This window comes from Prionailurus viverrinus, chromosome B2, assembly GCF_022837055.1.
Source record: "Prionailurus viverrinus isolate Anna chromosome B2, UM_Priviv_1.0, whole genome shotgun sequence".
In the NCBI taxonomy this organism is placed as follows: Eukaryota; Metazoa; Chordata; class Mammalia; order Carnivora; family Felidae; genus Prionailurus; species Prionailurus viverrinus.
The window spans coordinates 103,316,055-103,335,947 of NC_062565.1; the positions used below are offsets into that span (position 1 = coordinate 103,316,055).

The 19,893-nt window shown below is 38.0% G+C and overlaps 1 protein-coding gene across 5 annotated transcripts in view; it reads right to left on the reverse strand.

Annotated features, from left to right (window-relative positions):
- The window catches only part of HS3ST5 (heparan sulfate-glucosamine 3-sulfotransferase 5), a 153,090-nt gene extending 140,679 nt beyond the window's left edge, over positions 1 to 12,411 (reverse strand). For all 5 annotated transcript variants that reach the window (XM_047860461.1, XM_047860458.1, XM_047860460.1 and 2 more), the window contains exon 1: positions 12,228 to 12,411. The gene's annotated coding sequence lies outside the window, so the exon portion shown is untranslated. The remainder of the gene's footprint in view (positions 1 to 12,227) is intronic.
- Positions 12,412 to 19,893: the final 7,482 nt, after the last annotated feature.

Consider the following 19,893-nt stretch of genomic DNA (forward strand, 5'->3'; position numbering starts at 1 on the left):
TGTCTTAGTCTTATAGGATTTACAAGTGCACAATAGCAAGTAAAAATTGGTCAGACTGTACGGTGAACTTCATTCACTATCAGACAAAACCATCAAAACCTTGGTAAGTTCACAAGTACTCATTAAGTCGGCTGGACCCCAGGTATTTACAGCTGTTTTCCATAATCATCATCATCAATCATTTAGAGCCACATACCTAATGTTACACATACTTTTTAATTCACTTAAGATTTAAATTATATTAGTTCAATAAATAATATGCCTGGAAATACATATGAAAATTCTCTTCTGTCAATGAGAAAGCCCAACTTTGTCCTTATAAAGCCATGGTTATATCGTTCACTGCAAGCGAATTTAGAATCCATTTCTAAGCACAGAATGTACAACATTTTAAGCTGTATTGTAATGCTTAAACTAGAAGCTGTCTGAGGAAATTAATTGATACTGATTTAATTGTTTTTTTCTTTGGTTTTTTTTCTGGCATATAAAACTCCCTGGTCTTAGCAGTTTTTTACACTTTTCTTTTTGTGTTTTGAATATACTGCCTCTCTGCTCTATTAAATCTACTAAAATTATTTTCCAATGAGTTACATAATTTTCCCTTCTGAGGATTCAGACAGCTCTCACAGGAGCCCGTATCATTTCCTAAGGACGCCAAGGGACCCAGGGCCCAGATGTTACTTAAGCTGCTTTCTAAACTCAGCATTTTACTATTTATAACTTTCTCCTTCCACAATTCCTTGAAAACGAATACAGTTGCATTTCATTTGTGCTGTATCTACTGATGAACAGGTAAGTTAATTTCATGGCTTCATAAATAATTTCATTTATTTTTCAAAGAAAGAAATCTCAAAAGATCATTCTAAATTTTTTTTTTTTTTTTTTAAAGGTAATTCTGGTAGTGCTGAAGAGGTTATCAAATAAGCAAGACCATTCTGGGAGTGCAGACACACCATTAAGATTACTTTGTGGAATTCAAAGGTATCAGCAAAACTCCTTGTTTTAAAAGAAACATTATTTTAATAATAAGCAATGGAAAATCTCAGATAGAGGGATGTACCTGGAAACAAACTCTGCTGGGATTTTAAAGGATGTATTCCTGTCCCAGTGTTACCACTAACTGGCCTCCTAGAACTGCACATACCATTTAACCTGCACAAATTAAGTACCCTCTGTGGGACTCAGTTTTCACATCTGCAAAATATAAGCAGTTGGAAGACAATTTCTGGGATCACTTCCAGTTCCAGGAGGCTGTGATGCTATAGCATTGGTAGCACACGATGATCAACATGAAAATAATTCTTTTTTTTAATGTTTATTTATTTTGAGAGAGAGAAAGACACGGCGTGAGCTGGGGAGGGGCAGAGAAGGAGGGAGATAACAGAATTTGAAGCAGGCCCCAGGCTCTGAGCTGTCAGCACAGAGCCTGACACTGGGCTTGAACTCACGAACCGAACCGTGAGATCATGAGCCGAACTGAAGTCGAATGCTTTACCGACTGAGCCACCCAGGTGCCCCATAAAAATAGTTCTTAAAGTGGCATCACGATATGAATAAATTCAAAATGACTCTAGGTTGTTTAAAAAAAAATTTAAACATTTATTTATTTTTGAGAGACAGAGCATAAGTGGGGGAGGGGCAGAGAAGGGGGGGAGCACAGAATCCAAAGCAGGTTCCAGGCTCTGAGCTGTGAGCACAGAGCCTGACGTGGGGCTTGAATTCACCGACCGCGAGATCATGACCTGAGCCGAAGTTGAAGGCTTAACTGACTGAGCCACGCAGGCGCCCCAGGTTTTTTTTTTTTTTTAATGCGTACTCAAATGTAGAGTTCAGTCCTCATTTTTCTGATAATCAAGAATCTTATCTCAAGGGTCCTAACTACTTTCAAAATCCAGATTAATTCTAAAAGTTAATATATTCTTATGGGATGTTTAGACCTTTTTGAACTAATTTGGCATCGCTTAACATCACTGACAAGGATTATGGCTATAGTCATGCCATAATTTAAAACTACTCCATAAATTATAAAGTCTCAGGACAAAGGAAAACATTTAAATTTAAGATCATTTTTTATTCTTCACGGTTTGACCCCCCCCTGGAAATTCCACAGTACTACTTGGAGAGCACTTGTTAATTAGATCACCTGTAATAAAACCAAGCAAAGAACTCTAAAGCTAAAACTTAGAAAACACATGAAGTTGATTGCTTTAATTTGGGTAAACTCTAAGGTAATTATCTCAAGCATGAATGTCAATGTATGGGAGCTTGTCATTAAAATAAGAACATTTGGAAATGTCATGTAATAATGATTCCACCCTCCAAGTCCAATCCACATATTCTGATTTTAAGACAGCCAGACTGGGGGCTCCTGGGTGGCTCAGTGGGTTAAGCATCTGACTTTGGCTCAGATAATGATCTCATGGTTTGTGAGTTCAAGCCCCACATGGGGTGAGCTCGAGCCCCCCTTTGGTAAAACATGAGCCCCACCCCACCTGGGGTGAGCCCTGCTTCTCTCTCCTTTGTCTCCATCTCTGCCCCCCACTCACTTGCACCCCATCCGCCCCCTCCCTCTCAAAATGAAAGACAAGACAGCCAGACTGAACATGGAAAAACATCTGCCAGAGGAGCGGGTCCTGGTACAACAGTATCCGAGCAGCTCCTACTGCTCTGCATCCTATCACTCTCTCCCTGCCTGTCTTACTTCGTTCTCTTTCTTTCATGCCTTTTTGTTGTCTATAGCATTATGTAATTCACTTACTTGTTATGATTAATTTTTATTGTCTGCATGTCCCCCCGCCAAATGGCCACGTTTTGTTCGCGGACACATCTCAAGTCCTAGAACATCCTGGCACTTAGTAGTTACTACCCGCATACTTGTTGAATGAATGAAGAAATGAAGTTTACACCGGGTTATCACGTATCCAGGTATGGGTCTTGATTCTCGGCTGGAATCACACTACTATGCATAAAAAACAAATACATTTCAAGCCAGTACAGTTTATAAATTACCTATCGGGCTTAGATAGACCTTTGCTTCCCTTGTTGTACAAATCGATCCTTACATTTGGCAATATTGAGCAGGCACAATGAAAATGGAGCTGTCGTGGCCTGGCATACATACCTTACTCATGAACGAAGATCAGTTAATGGAAGAGCAAACAGAATTACCTGAGCATGCGCATGAAGACAGAGCAGCTTGCGGTTGTAAAACATCGGCTCAGGCACCATCTCACCTGACTTGATGAATGAAACTACCATCTAGAATGTTCTTACTCAAAGGATAAGACCAAAACCTTAGTAACCTACTTTATGGTAATGTGTGATTTCTGTAGTTTAACTTGCATTTGTTACAGACTTGGTTTTTCTACCATCAGCAGACAAAGGATGAGATTTGAGCCATGTTTACTTTTTCTTTCTTTTTTTTTTTTTAAAGAAGGGATTATCTTGATATGCAGGTTTTTAATGTTTATTGCTGCGACAGAGACAGGGCATGAGTGTGGGAGGGGCAGAGAGAGAGAGGGAGACACAGAATCGGAAGCAGGCTGCAGGCTCCGAGCTGTCAGCACAGAGCCTGACGTGGAGCTCGAACCCACAGACCACGAGATCATGGCCTGAGCTGAAGTCGGTCGCTCAACCGACTGAGCCACCCAGGCGCCCTTACTTTTTCGAACAAAAGTGAGGGGATTCTGGCCCATGTGGTTGAGGCCTAGTAGGACCGAAAGAAATTAAACTAGAGAGAATTTATGTAAATTAGAAAAACTGTGCTACCTAAGAATAAAATGCTATTCTGAAATATAATAGCTTCATTTAAATTTCTTTTTGCTGAAGTAATAGATCATAAAGGCCAATGTATTAAATTTTTAGTTTTGAATATTTTTCTCTTTTTATTTTAATAGGAGTGTCACCCACTAGCATACATGACATTTCTTCACAATTTTAGGTCAGAAAAAAAAAATACGCTTTTTTCCCCTCATAATTTTTCATGCTCTACCAAGTCTGCCATCATAAACCACTTTGCATTTATTATAAATAGGTATTACATTAGAAAAGCAATTCAACTGTATTCCATTTCACTTGTGAGGCTAAGCGGCTTTGCATGATAACTAAGTTGAGTTGACGGGACTATGCTTGAAGGGTGTGGTAACTTAGAACTAAAGTTACCTAGTTGTTTCCTTACTGAACTTAGGAATCTGAAAAATGAGGGCAGCAACAATTACAATCTGCATTCCTAAGCAGAATGAAAATTTTTGCTCAGCAGAAACCTCTTAACTGCAAAAACTCTGCAACTATATCCCGCTGCTAAAAATACCTGTCAGTGGGGAGCACCTCGGTGACTCAATTGGTTAAGAGTCCCACTTCAGTTCAGGTGATGAACTTAGGGTTCAAGCCCTGCATCGGGCTCTGCGCTGACAGTTTGGAACCTGGAATCCGCTTGGGATTCTGTGTCTCCTTCTGTCTCTCCCCTTTCCCCGCTGCACTGTCTCCCCTCTCTTCAAAAATAAATAAATGTTAAAAAAAAAACCCCAAAAAACAACAGGGGCGTCTGGATAGCTCAGTTGGTTAAGCGTCCAATTCTTGATTTTGGCTCAGGTCATGATCTCAAGGTTTGTGAGTTTGAGCCCTGCATCAGGCTCTGCACTGACAGTGTGGAGCCTGCATGGTATTCTCTCTCTCTCTCTCTCTGTCTCTCTCTCTCTCTCTGTCTCTCTCTCGCCCCTCCCCTGCCGGTGCTGTCTCTGTCTCTCTCAAAATAAAAATAAACTTAAAAGAAAATAAATAAATAAACTTAGAAAAAGAAAAGAATGCCTGTCGGGGTTGGGGGGGGGGGGAGTCTGAACAGTCCATTTTCTTTCAAATCAAATAAGTTTAATGTATATGTTTAGTGGAATCTATGGTTTGTGTTTTCTTCCTATGAGAAGCAACTTGTAACTCCTTTGTGCTGATAATGAAAAAAAAAATCGCCCTCAGTCAAGTACTTAATTTTTGGTTAATAGGTAGTTTTGTTTTGATACAGAAATATTTTCCCTTGAAAATAAATTTCAATATAAGTGTTTTGCTTTATAGCAGAGAATATTACTTTTTGGACTAAAATATGGACGATGGCTATTTCTTGGGATGTTTTCAGAAGTTAGGTTTATTTTCTGAACAAACTTCTATGATAGCCCTTAAAGCTATTATTTATTTATGACTGTATGCCTTCATTATATGAGTATCCACTATAAAGTCCCTCTTTTGTCTTAATTAATGTTTTTTGGCCCCAAATTTCACCTTTTCTGGTTTTTCTTTAAAAATTTTAAAGATTTTATTCTTAAGCCATCACTACACCCAACATGGGGCTCAAATCCACAACCCCAAGATCAAGAGCTGTGTGCTCCACCAACTGAACCAGCCAGGTGCCCCTAAATTTTACCTTTTCTGGTAGTAAAATTCGAATTCCTAAAATATTTAGGCTGTATTCACCTACCCTTTCATTTAAAAAATTTTTAATAACTTTGTTTTGGTCTCATCCTTGTATTCAAGCTTATAATTTGCTTCTGCACTGTGATCTAATCGAAAAGAATTTCTTTCGGGGTGCCTGGGCGGCTCAGTTGGTCGAGTGTCCGACATCAGCTCAGATCATGATCTCACACTTTGTGAGCTCGAGCCCCGCATCGGGCTTGCTGCCGTCAGCACAGAGCTTGCATTGGATCTTCTGTTCCCCTCTCTCTCTATCCCTCCCCAGCTCCCACTCATGCTCTCTCTCTCAAAAATAAATAAAACATTAAAAAATGTCTAAAAAGAATTTCTTTTAAACAAATCAATGCATTTCTTTACATTTATTAATATGAAAGATATGACAGGGACATTCTTCCATAATATTTTAAGTTTTCTGCTAAAGGTTTTGAAAATCAGTCACTAAATGGTCTGTTCACCTTGTTTGATATTTATATGTAGCTTCTTAAGCATATTTAATAGGGTGCACATTTACTTCTAATTTATGACTTTGTTAAGTTCATGTAATAACATATATATGTGAAGTCAGTAACTTCATATAATAACTTTGATCTTCTGTATCTTTAGAATATTGACCATTTCTCTATTATGAGCACAGAAAAAGCATTTTTTCCCCTCTTTCTTCCCCCATTCTTTGTGACCTAATGTTGGACATCACTTTCTTAGTGCCTTTTTTTCCTACTCTGTAATACTTCTAGAACTTGCTTTGTCAGGTGGAAATGGTACCCACCAATCCCTAGATATTAAGAGTAAAGCCAAAATACCACTTACTCCTGTCACATCCTCCTAATTCTTGTTGGTTGCTTTAGATCTATAGGGAGTTTTGCTGGTATGATCTGTATGCCACCCTCATCTACATACGTATTTCAGATTTAGTTTTAGGGTTAAACTGGTCAATGCTCACAATCAGTTCTTTTGCAGTTGTTGCCATGGTCACTTCTAGGTTTGATGGAATTTGTCCTCCAACAGTGACCTCCAGGAGGGCTCATTGATAACAGCACTTCCTGAGTTCCTCTCTGCTCAGTATATTTGCTTCTAGCTTTTATACCATGAAAGGCAGTTGGCAGGTCATATAACCCTTGGGATCCACTTTCATTCCTATGATGACAGCGAATTCATGATCTCCCAAGGCATCTTATTCCATTGTTAGATATCTCAACTGTTATTAGATGAGTTTTGCTTCCTTTTTTAACTTTTGCCAAAACTGGTCTCCTTGAATACTTCCAATGGAGCAAGCCTATAGTCTCTACCACATAACCCCCCAGCATAGGTGAAAAGTACCACGTCGTTCATTGAAGGTGAGTTCTTAAGGCCAAAATGTCTCCAAAGTGCCTTTTAGTAGACTTACTGATTTATTTACTTATTATTTTTTTAATGTTTTTTTTAATTTATTTTTGAAAGAGAGAGAGAGAGAGAGACAGAGCATGAGCGGGGGAGGAGCAGAGAGAGAGGGAGACACAGAATTCGAAGCAGGCTCCAGGCTCTATGCTGTCAGCACAGTGCCCAACGCGGGGCTCGAACTCATGAACCGCGAGATCATGACCTGAGCCGAAGTCGGATGCTCAACCGACTGGGCCACCCAGGCGCCCCAAGACTTAATGATTTGTTATTCAGTCAGCTCAAGTCATTGCATATTCCTTGCCGTCCTGTGCCTTCCCCATAGTGTTTTCTAAAGCACTATGAGTTCTCATTTCAGAGCTGGAAGGGGACACTAGGATCATCAACAACAAAGGCCTTATTTTAGGATGAAGAAACTGAAGCCCAAGGAGAGGAAAAGAGAGTTCTCCAAGGTCATGCCACTACTAGGAAGCTGAGTCCGATCTTGAACCCCAGCGATCCCAGGCAAAGGTTCTTTTCATTTCACTGAGTCCTTAAAAAAATACAATGATCATTTTTTTGTGTGTGGTGAGGACATTTAAGATCTGCTCTCTTAATCATGGGAGCTGATGGATATGTTAACTAACCTTATTGTGGTAATCATTTTGCAATATATACGTGTATCAAATCATCATACTGTACACCTTAAATTTATATAATGTTATATGTCAATTATATCTCAATAAAGCTGAAAAAAATACAATGACCAAAAGCATTTCATTGCACTTAAAGGACTCAACATGTGCCCCATGACATAAGAGAATCTACCTAACGTCTGCTTGAAAATTATCATTTCTTTTCTTATTCCAACTATGTATGGAATGACTCATGCAGGATAGCTGTATTAGAGAATTTTCAGTGGGTCTGTTTTTCGTTTACATAAATTGTCACTTTCATTTTCTGTTTCTTGAAACTGAGAAACTTCAGATAAATGTAGATTCAGTTTTCCTACCCCAAACTCTCTAAACCATCATTTTGAAATCAAATTACACAGCTTATGCTTAAAACATAAGGGCCAGATTCTATCTTCAAATATACCACCCACTCTCTAACAGCAGAATTTGGCCCTAAAAACCCATTAACAAATATTGTCATTAAACTAAAGAGCTAATTACTTTGGATTCAGACAGAATGAACAAAAAATCATAGGCCAACCACAGCTGGTAGTAATAATGGTGAGACTAACCGTATGTTACGCTGGAGATTTAAAGAACAAAGACATATTAACACTAATGTAACCAAACATATAAAATTATCCTCCAAATGGAGCAAGCTATTATAGTTAGAAAATTCCTGAACCGCACATTGGAATTATCTGATTCAAGAAATAAAGGATATTTCTAAGGAATTAACTGTCATAATCTGAAGTTATCAGTGTTTAATGAAGAGGGAAAATTAAAAATTTTAGTTTAGTACAATATCCACAAATGAACAGTTATATCTAAAAATCATTTTGCTCTAATTGTAAGTAATATTCTCATATTTAAATCAGTTTAATACTATAAGATCGAGAGCCTTCCTTTAAGACTATTTTAATTTTTTTCTTCTTTTAAAAAAAATTTTTTTTAATGTTTATTTTATTTTATTTTTTTTAATTTTTTTTTTCAACGTTTATTTATTTTTGGGACAGAGAGAGACAGAGCATGAACGGGGGAGGGGCAGAGAGAGAGGGAGACACAGAATCGGAAACAGGCTCCGAGCCATCAGCCCAGAGCCTGACGCGGGGCTCGAACTCACGGGCCGCGAGATTGTGACCTGGCTGAAGTCGGACGCTTAACCGACTGCGCCACCCAGGCGCCCCAATGTTTATTTTATTTTTGAGACAGAGAGAGACAGAGCATGAACGGGGGAGGGTCAGAGAGAGAGGGAGACACAGAATCTGAAGCAGGCTCCAGGCTCTGAGCTGTCAGCACAGAGGCCGACATGGGGCTCGAACTCACGGACCCCGAGATCATGACCTGAGCCGAAGTCGGACACTTAACCGACTGAGCCACCCAGGTGCCCCCCTTTAAGACTATTTTAAACAAACATTTTCAGGACTACCTTACAGTTCTACAAAAGTAAATTTCCAGATAACTGAACATTTTCCCAGCCCTTGAAAAATATTTTTAAATTACATTAATAATCCATACTTAGAAACAGTTTTATATACCCTGAGAAGCAATAAAAATCAACCATAGTTTATCAGTTGAGCATAACCATTGAAAATATTTTGATATATATCATGCCAATTTTCTTCCTACGCATCTGTTGTTGTTTTTTTAATAAAAATGGGACCACATCATAATACGGTTTGTAACTTGTTGTTTTCATGTATAGCACATTATGAGCATTTCCCACACATCAAAAATTATACTTTACTACATAAATGTTCATGACTTTCCAACTTCTTAAATTGAGAATAATAAATACATTTTAATCTTTTTGGGTATTTCACAAATATCATTATTATACTATTTCATAATAACCCTAACACTCCCAGAGATTCTTACATAGCTAAATCTCCTTTCTCCTATATTGTGAATGGTCCCAGATGGCTCTACTATCCTAAGCTGTATCTTACTCTGAGCTCTTTTTCTCCTTCAACACCAGATTTCCATATAAAGCTGACCAAACCTGAGGTAGACCTCAATTGGCTGTTTTCATTTTTAAATGAATGACATGAAAGATAACCTACTGACAACTAAAAGAATTGATGATTTTAAGTTCAATGATATAAGTACTCAGGTATTGTCTTTACCTCTTCAACCTTCATCTTGGATGAAAATTTCCTTCTAGCCTTCCTTACCCAAGAAATCATTACTGAAAAACACTTGTTTAGTTTCGCTCGTTAAAAAATCACAGCTCTCCAGATTGATGATTCCTGCTTTTTGTATTAGCCTTCTATGCAGCAAGTTTGGAAGAGAAAAAATGCTATTATACATGAGGGGCCAGACTAGAAGATCTTAATGGTCCATTTCTGCTCTAAAACTTTATGCTTCTATGCTTCAATAAAGTTTCTAGGGGCGCCTGGGTGGCTCAGTCAGTTGAGCGTCTAACTTCAGCTCAGGTCATGATCTTGTGGTTGATGAGTTCGAGCCTCACGTCGGGCTCTGTGCTGACTGCTGGGAGCCTGGAGCCTGCTTCGGATTCTGTGTCTCCCTCTCTCTCTCTGCCCCTTCCCCACTCATGCTCTGTCTCTCTCTGTCTCAGAAATAAATAAACATTAAAAAAAAATTTTTTTTAAGTTTCTATAATTTATCCTTTTGTTGTTATATTTTACTTCCTGTGTCTGGAGGTTGTCTCACTCAGGTTCCCTGAAACTACATTGTAAGTTTTCTTTAGGGAGCCACAACTTAAGACAAATATGCCAATGATAATGAACGTGACTCACTCGAGGACACAATTTCATTCTCTCTCCATCTGCTCTTCTGAGAAGGAAAAAAAGGAAAAGAACACAAAAAAGAAAAAGCAGAAGCGTAGTTTCTATATTTCTCTGAAATAAAAATATTACAGAAGATTGGCACTAAAAGCTTTATTAAATCTTATTTGAGAACTTCATTGAACTTGCATAGTACATATTTGAGGATTTTACAATTTGGGGACTATAGATTTTAGGATTTTATCATCAGATATGGCAATGAGAGCATTGCCTATTGAGAACAATACTGACAACAAATGTAAAAATTCATGATTACAGTTGATCTAATTCTGTAAATCTTTAGATTACTTGAAAAAAGTGCTACCTTGTTTAACCACGTCTATATTCATTTTCTTTGTGTAATACAAATAGCTAATATGTATAGCTAATTGCCACTCTAGGGATATACTTTTTTTTTTTATTAAGGGTTTATTTTTGCCACTTGATATTTTACTGACAAGAAATTGTATACAATATGAACATGTGCACACAGAGACTTATAGGGTGAAAAAAAAATGAAATTCAATCAAAGGATTTTAATTAAAAACTTCACTCTTCACTGCGAAAATAATATCATGTTTTCCTTTAAGGAATCATCACACTTCCTGTTCTGAATATGTCTCTACTAATCACTTTTATCACCGGAGTAAGAAAACCAAACTTTTCATTAACTTAAAATTGCACACAGTAAAGATGAAGTTGCTAAATGAGATCAAGAAATGTAATAAAATGATATTCAATAAATGTGCGTATAACCTGTGTTAAGGTAGCGCATGACTTAGAAGTTTTTATGTGCAAAGGAAAATGAGTAGCTGATGATGTGTTAAGCAAATCTGTTCTTTTGAAAAATCTAAGGCTGAGTTTCCCAAGTTAAGAGGAAAAGAAAATAAACTTCAAAAATAAAGAAATGCTTAGCCAATCCTGGTAATAACTCATTATTCCTATCTTCTGAGATGGTTCTTAGAATTGATCTGCTAAGCATAAACATCTGAATAAATTAAAACATTACAGAGAACGGAGAACTGGTTAAAGACAGCAAGCTTACTCTGAAAGCAAGATAGGGAGCGCTGGGACCTAGCCCATGATGCTGAACTTGAAAAAGAAGTATTAAAAGAGAACTAACAATTCAATTTGGGGGTGGGGGGTCACAAAAAGAGCACTAATTGAGCACCTCTGTGCTAAATGTGCCTTCCTTATTTATTCTTGTAGCCAAAGGAAATGGCATAAAACCCAATTTAATATAATTTAGTTTGAAAATTAGAAGCATATTTTTTTTTTAATATTCATTTTTGAAAGAGAGACAGAGCGTGAGTGGGGGAGAGGCAGAGACAGAGGGAGACACAGAAGCCCAAACAGGCTCCAGGCTCTGAGCTGTCAGCCCAGAGCCCGACGTGAGGCTCAAACCCACGGACTGCAAGATCATGACCTGAGCCGAAGTCTGATGCAAAACAGACTGAGCCACCCAGGCGCCCAGAAGCATATTATTTTGAGTGCCAACTTCAGCATTTCCCAAAGGCCCAAGACGCACATTCATCAGGATCATTTTGACGTGAGTAAATAAAAATTCAGATTGCTGGGTCACATCTGAGATCCAGTCAATCTAACTCTCTGTGAAGTATACCCAGGTATCGGAATTTTACAGACCTTCTCCCCACCCAGTGACTCTCACACACATTACAGTTTGAGAACCACTGTGATTATCGTGATGTTTTTGTGTGAAACTGATTATCAGTTATCAAGAATACCACTTGTATTTACATTTACACGACGTATACCAACTTTCAAACTTTGTATTTGATTTTCCTTTTTTTGCTATGGAATTGCACATAGACGGCTACTTTCCTAATACTCAATAACTGCTTTTACTTTTATATATTTTGTTAAATATAGTAAATATTCACTTTTGACGTAATTAAGAGCTACACAGCCACGTGAGTGACTTCCAAAATCCACTTACCTTCAAATCCTTATGCTTATTCAGAAAAGTCTGAGCACGTACGGTGGAAAGTTTTAAGAATATATGCAGCGGACTCTCTAATCTCCACGTATTTCAAAGCTGGCCAGGGAGACTCCGGAAGTGGACACCAGAAACGCCATTGACAAGGTTAGGTACCAGTGCTGGAGCCTCCGGGTACCTGATTATCTCTGAACAGAACAGAAAAACAAGTAGTCGGTCACCTGAAATTCATAGAGAATCTGCTACGGAGAAGGTTATTTTCAGTAAACTGGCAGTGTTACTAAATTTAAACTTGGCCTGGGTTTGCGGCTCCCTGATTTAGCACAGTTGTCATTTAAAATTTCATGTCATTGTGAAGTCAGGATTGCATGATGCTGCTGTCTGCAGAGGCTTCTGGTGGAATTCATACTGCTTTCATTGACTATTTCGTCTAAACGCTGCATCAAGTGGTATTACTAATTTTATCTTTGATGTGCAGATGCCAGATTTTGGCACTGGATTTCTTTCTAAGTCAAGGTTGATGAGCTCTGTTGGAAATATATCCTTACATGAGACTCTATCACACCCCACAAAAGATAAAATGTGATACTTATACAAAATCCCAACGGAATCATCTGGTGCTTCTGCTATATTTTCTTTCACATGGTAATGCTTGCCAAGATAACTAGACATAAACAAAAATAATATCCTTTCTAGTCAATCTGTGTTGCCTACTTAGGGAAACCAAAATTCTAGCATCTTTGCTGAGTAAGTTAAGCAGACGTTGGTAGTGGCTAATGGAAAAAGGGAATAAAACATCTATTTTTAAAACTGGTAACAGATCATGAAAATATTCTCCTCAAGGGTAGAGAAAGCAACACACACAGATAAGTACGAAGTCAAATACAAAATGACAAGAGTGTAATACACACGTCAGCACAGACTATACTGTAAAACAACAGTTTTTCATGGAAGATTCTAATGCTTGGCCACCCCAAAACCATGCTCAACTTTCTTCTTCCTTTCTATGTCTCATACATAGAGAACAGAAAATCAAATCAAATGTTCACTTTCCCAGTCTTCCAACTGCTAAGAATGGTTACGTGATTCCCTTCTGGCCCATTAGCTGTAAGAAGCATGCTGGGCAAGAAATGCAGGCAGTATTTTATTGTATTGATGAATAGAAAGATTCCTGTCCCTCTTCTCTATTCCACACAACTGCCTGCCTGGAATGAGGATGTGCTACTTGGAGGTAAAGCAGTCATCTTGTCGCCACGATGTAAAACACTACGAAAATCTAGAAAATCACAAAGATGTAGGTCCTGCTACTGATAAGCAGCTGAGTCAACACTACCAACTGCTTCCTCTGGAATTCTACTTGTTTAACTCATTGGGTTTTCTGGTGCTTGCTAACGGAATCACTGCAGGCTGACAAAGTGTTCAAAAAAAACGTTTGCTAGAAAGTAAATGCCACTGATGTAACTGCAGGGATATCTATCTTTTTTACATTATAATCTGCAAGTTCTTATTCTGTGGAGTCAAAGACAGGCTTCATTCTGACAGAGGTTGGAACTTGGCTTCTTTTTCACTTCTAGGAAAGCTGTGCATGTGGGGAATAATGGGTCACAGGATGACGGTAACTAATTAAAACAAAATGAAATGGAAAGACTCGTTTAGAGATGGGTTTGGAAGAAGAGGGTGCAGTATCATGGTTTTAAAAAGGATCTCATCTTTGCTATAAGCCAAAGCTATCACATTGGTTGAAATCTCAGTGTAAGAGTCTGAAATTCCATAGCAAAATTCGTTCTTATTATCTTGTGAACTGTGGATGCTTTGAAATATTGTTCCATCCATCACTTCATGATATCTTCTCTATCAACATTTTTTTTAATGTTTATCTATTTTTGAGAGAAGGAGACATCACGCCAGCCAGGATTGGCAGAGAGAGAGAAGGACAGAGGATCCAAAGTGAACTCCGTGCTAACAAGCAGAGAGCCCTATGAGGGTCTCGAACTCACAAACTGTGAGATCGTGACCTGAGCTGAAGTTGGACGCTTAAGCAACTGAGCCACCCAGGTGCCCCTTTATCAACATTTCTTACTCGATCGCAGTTTAGGCTTTCACTATCTCTTTCCTAGACTGTTGTCGTAGACTTTTAACAGATTCTTGTTTTCCTTTTTCTTAAACATTCCAGTATGTCCTATAGTTGCTTTAAGACTCAACTTCTTAAAACATTTCATTAGATCCCTCTTCTGTTCAAAATATAAGAGCTCTTTTTGGTCTTTTGGATTAAGTCCAAGGTCCTTAACTTGGCATTTCAGTCTCCCTATACACGTTCTTCTAGCCTATCCCCCTTCCCTAACACTCTACATGGCTTGGTGGGAGGATTTGTCTCCAGTCCAGAGATGCACCTTAAGTAGCTTAAGATAACCTATGTATCTCAATTTTTACCTACAATATTAAGGATAAGCGCATGGCCTTAAGACGTTAATCATCTCCATTCTGGGGTTTTCTTTGACCTTTACATACAGGTTGTATGTAAAAGAACAACTTGTTTTTCTTGCTGGACATTGGCATGTGAACATATAATGTTTGGAACTACTGGCAACCATCTTGAGATCATGAGAGAACTTGCCAGAGCTTAAGTCAACACCAAGGAAGTAGCTGAGAAATAGAAAAAGAGGAGCTGGGTCCTGACCATGTTGTTTCACCCCTGGGCAGAGTTTTGCTTGTAGGTGGAATACCCTGGGCTTTTCAGTTATGTGTGAATTTACAGACTTTTTTTTTTTTTTTTTAATTAAGTCAATCTGGGTTGGTATCCTCTGTTATTTGCAACCAAAAAGAATTTTGCAATTTATTTATGTTTTAGTGTGTCTGCCATTTCATTCATTTCTACTTCTCTCCTCTTACTTATTCTTTTTTATCCAAAAAAATTTTTAATGTTTATTTATTCTTGAGGAAAGAGCATGAGCAGGGGAGGGGCAGAGAGAGAGGAGACACAGAATCCGAAGCAGGCTCCAGGCTCCAAGCTGGCAGCACAGAGCCTGACGTGACGTGGGGCTCGAACCCACAAACCGTGAGACCATGACCTGAGCCGAAGTCAAATGCTTAGCCCCTGTATTTTTTTTTTTAGATCAAGTCCCCTTCTCCCATAATACATTTCCAGACTCTTCTAATTTATAATGAAAGAACCCTAAATTAAACGTCTTTATTTTTCATTGTACATACTAATAAAAGAGCTCACCAAGGTATATCATGCTATCATTTCATTATGACTCTCAAATCTTCAGTTTAACATTTTCTTCTTTTATCTCCAGACTTTTATTTCTCACTGAACAGTTGGTATCTCAACTTGGATATAATGAAGGCTCTGCAACCTGAATTCGTCCATGACCAAACTCATAAAGACTCATGTGTCTCAAACATAGCTTTCCCCTAATGTTTCTGGTTTTTAAAAACAGCACCATTGATATCAGTTGGAGAAGCCAGAAACCAAGATTTTCAACATCTTAAAACAAAGGAATCAGAGTGGATTTCATCCTTCTTTTCTCCTTCAGCCCCAGTACCTGATCACCAAATTCTTTAGATTTTATTTCCTAAATAATTTGTAAATCTATCTGCTTTGTCCTTGTCTCCACTTCCTCCTTTTCCTTCTCCTGCTCCACTACCATTGCTGCCACCCCTAAGACCTTGTCTGTTACTTGGAACGCTGTTTGGATTTTTTCTGTCTCCCATTTCACATTTTGTTTCTCTCCAGTATTTGCCTCATGGCATGTAGAGTGATCTTTTAAAACTACACAGTGGATCATGTCGATCCTTGTTTAAAAACCTTCAATGCCTTCCCGTTCGTTGTCTTAAGGGTAAAGAACAAGGCCTCACATCACCCGATCCCTGCCTGACTCACCAGCCTCATTTCTCTGGAGGACAATGATCCTTCTGTTTTTAAATACACTCATGTTTTAAAAACTCAGCATGCAGAAGAGTGCTTAGCACATAGTAGGCACTCAGTAAATATTTGTTGAATGAATAATTGCCTTGCAATAACTCTTGAACCATGAGCCACATTGTAGGAGGGGTTCAGAAGGTATTCAATTATATTACTATTGATATTTCTAGTCTGATTCCTTTTTAAAAGGTTGAAGTTCATTCTAACACAATGGATAGTTATCACTTGTCTACAGGTTAAACATGAATAAGGGGAAATTTATTATGTCAAAACAATGGAAGTACAAAAAAATAGAAAATTTGTCTCTGATTACAATTCTACGGAATTTGCAGATTAATTATACAGGAGTTGTTCTTCTGCATGACATGGAAAAACTTCAGATAAGCCCTGAATTATGTGGACAGACACTGAAACATCATGTTGGCAATTTTCACTGCCATTTTTTTTTTCAAACATACACAAGTTTTCTTTAGAAATCTTTACCTTTGAAACATGTAAGTAAGAATTTAATACTTTAAAAAAAATTTTTTTTCCCAACATTTATTTATTTTTGGGACAGAGAGAGACAGAGCATGAACAGGGGAGGGGCAGAGAGAGAGGGAGACACAGAATCGGAAACAGGCTCCAGGCTCTGAGCCATCAGCCCAGAGCCTGACGTGGGGCTCGAACTCACGGACCTCGAGATCGTGACTTGGCTGAAGTCGGACGCTTAACCGACTGCGCCACCCAGGCGCCCCAAGAATTTAATACTTTAAATAACTGACAGCTAAAGTCTTTTTGGGTAGAGACTGATTATTTTGGAAAATAGTTACCCCAAGTGCAAATTAATTCTTAGTTATTGGATATTCACCTGAAAGTGTAAAAAGAATTTCAGAGATTCAAAGGTAGGTATGAAATTTTAGCCTATGCTGTAAACTGACATTACCCAAAATCAGAAAAGTATTTCTTAGGGTAGCCTAAAATGAAAACACACATGAGCAGCCCCAAAGCAATGAAACAGTGGGGCTAGGGCACATTCTCTAAACTGGAGGACAAGGGAAGCAAGCTTCTCGAGGGCTTCTGACTGTTAGCTGTGGCCAGATAAAGTTTTCCAAGTTGGGGAATGGGAAACAAAAGTAGGATTGAGGGGATCAAGAAGGAGGAGAGGCCAAGAAATACAAGAGTAGATAATGCAAATTTCCTGTCTGAATAAAATTCTTGAGCAGGCTTAACCTTCTGCTTCATATATATTAGTTGAAGTTTGCCTAAGGGATATTTATGCAAGAGATAATTGCCTTTGGGTTTCTATAGGCCTGTTGTTCAGTTATAAATATCTTCTAGTTTTTTTCAGGGTATTGGCTCTATTAGGGAGTTTGTAAAAATTAAAAAAAAAGGAAAGAAATAAAAAGAAAGGGACATTTCTTCAAGAAATGCATTTTGAGAATCACTACAAGTAGTTGTTCTCAAAATCAGAGAGAAGGCTATTTTACAATTTTCTCCCAGGGTATTGAAAGATATTTTAGGAAACCAGTGATTCATGATTTAATATTCAACTGCTTTTCAAGCAAAATAAGAAATTCTACCAGGGTATAGTCATGATTTCCTTTAACTTAAATTCCAAGGGGTAGGTTGAAGTGACGCTGTTTATTTTGCTCCTCTTTATATAAAATAAAAGATAAGTTTAACTACATGAAGGAAGGACAGATTCTTATGCTCCTCCTCTTTACACATGCTTCTTTCCTGAATGAGGGAAAAACAATGATTTTCAACTGTAAAGTACTTCACTTGTAAAACATTTCTGTTTTATTTGTTATTTCTTGATCTGTGGATAAGATTAGGTTGGTCCTTTGGCATTAAAATTCATACATGCCCTATAATTATAGGACAACCGTTTTGTATTTCTTTAAAAATTGACTCTTTTGTTAAGAGTGTGAGATTGCCGATGGATGTCACTGCCATTCTGTAATGCTGTAGTACAGGTTTTTTAAAAACACATGGAATAAAGACATTTACAAGAGTGCTTAAAAAAAATAGGAGATTGCCCATTTATGTATGCCTTATGTAGATTTTCCTCTCAATCGTGCATAAAAAACACAAAAGGTTTTATATACCTACCTCTAGCTCAAAGATTAGAACACCCTATAACAGCAATAAAAATTAAACAAGTAAAAGCCAAGTCCCACAAGACGTCTATGGCCATCTGAAGATGATCAACCTTCTGCAACATTCTCAATAAAAGAGTGTCTGAAGAGTTTGGGAACTCCCCATTCTCCATTAAGGAGATCTGGAAATAGTGTCATTACTAAGAGACAGGACTGGAATGTGATTAGAGAAGCTAAAATTGTACTATAATACGGAGGGGATGGCTAGATGACAGTGTTGTTTTCCTTTTGAGAAGATCCATCTCCCAAAAAACAATTCTTACAAAGCACCCTAGAGTTCTGTGGAACATGCTTTCGGCACCTCTAGCTTTGAGAGTGAAGGACAGAAAATCCAGGAAACAGAAGTTGCCAATGTTGATCAAGACCTCACCTCCTGATCTCCCTTGTAACTGCAGAAGTTACTTATTTAGAAGATTCCTCAGAGTTCCCTTTGGTCTGGATTGCACATCTCTCCCAATGCCCCATGTTTACTGGTCAGCTCCCCCAGTGACTTCCAGGTCAGAAAGAGGCACTCTAGGTAAAGGTCACAAAGGACACCGATGCTTTGGACACAGTAGTGGAGTGGTCCTCATTCATTGATCACCTAATTCAGGTCGTTCAGTCCTTTCTAAGTCTGACCATAATGATGTCATCTCCTTGAATCTAACTCTCAGGCTGATAATACAGAAATTCCGAGTCTGGGTAGTAGTAAATTCCATCAGTGCATTATGGGGTTCATAACAGGCTGCCATCTGTCCTGTTCCTTCTAACACACTTACCTTCTTTACTTGGTAGTTCTACCATGGACAGTTTTTCAGGTCTTTTAAAAAAGTTATCATTAAAATACCTGCTATTCATGAATTCCTCTACTCTTTGCACTATAGTGATAGTTGGCACAAGTCATACACAATTCAGGTAAGACACTTACAGACATAAATGTTCAGTCCAACAACCTAATTAGGTAAAGACTGGACAGTTATAAGAGGTTGAAAATTGTGTGAGCATATATAGCTCTATTCATAATTCATAGAATGTCTTTGTACTTAACGAGTTTTTTTTCTGAGCTAAATGTTTGTTCTTTATGCCCTCCTATTTTTAACTGTATTTGTTTATTTATTTGCTTTTGATTAGTAAGAGTCGAGGGTACAGACTATACCATCAACATTCCTCTGCCCATATAGTAGAATGTCTGGCTTACAGCAGATGCTTAATGCCTGATGATGATCACTGCACACAAGATTTTGCATGAGTGCAAGGGAGAAAAATGTTTCTAGCCTTTATCTACTATCATTTTCATTTATTTCTGGAAGTGGCAAGACAGAAGATTTGCATTACTTCGGAGCATAGGCATGATGTATTTAGATATGCTTTTCCATCTCTCCACAAGATAAAATATATGCTATATAACAATTGGTACTGCAATCTTATGCTGAATTGAAATATTTTAGACTCTGATGGGCTCAACAGATATATACATACAGAAAGATAGATGTCAAAGAACAGGAAAATGTTTAACTATCTCTATCGTAACACTGCTAACTATGAGCCATGTTATCAGTGCTGTTTTCTTAGAATGTTTCTTAGGAAGTGAGTTACACATACTTCATATGATAAATTTAAA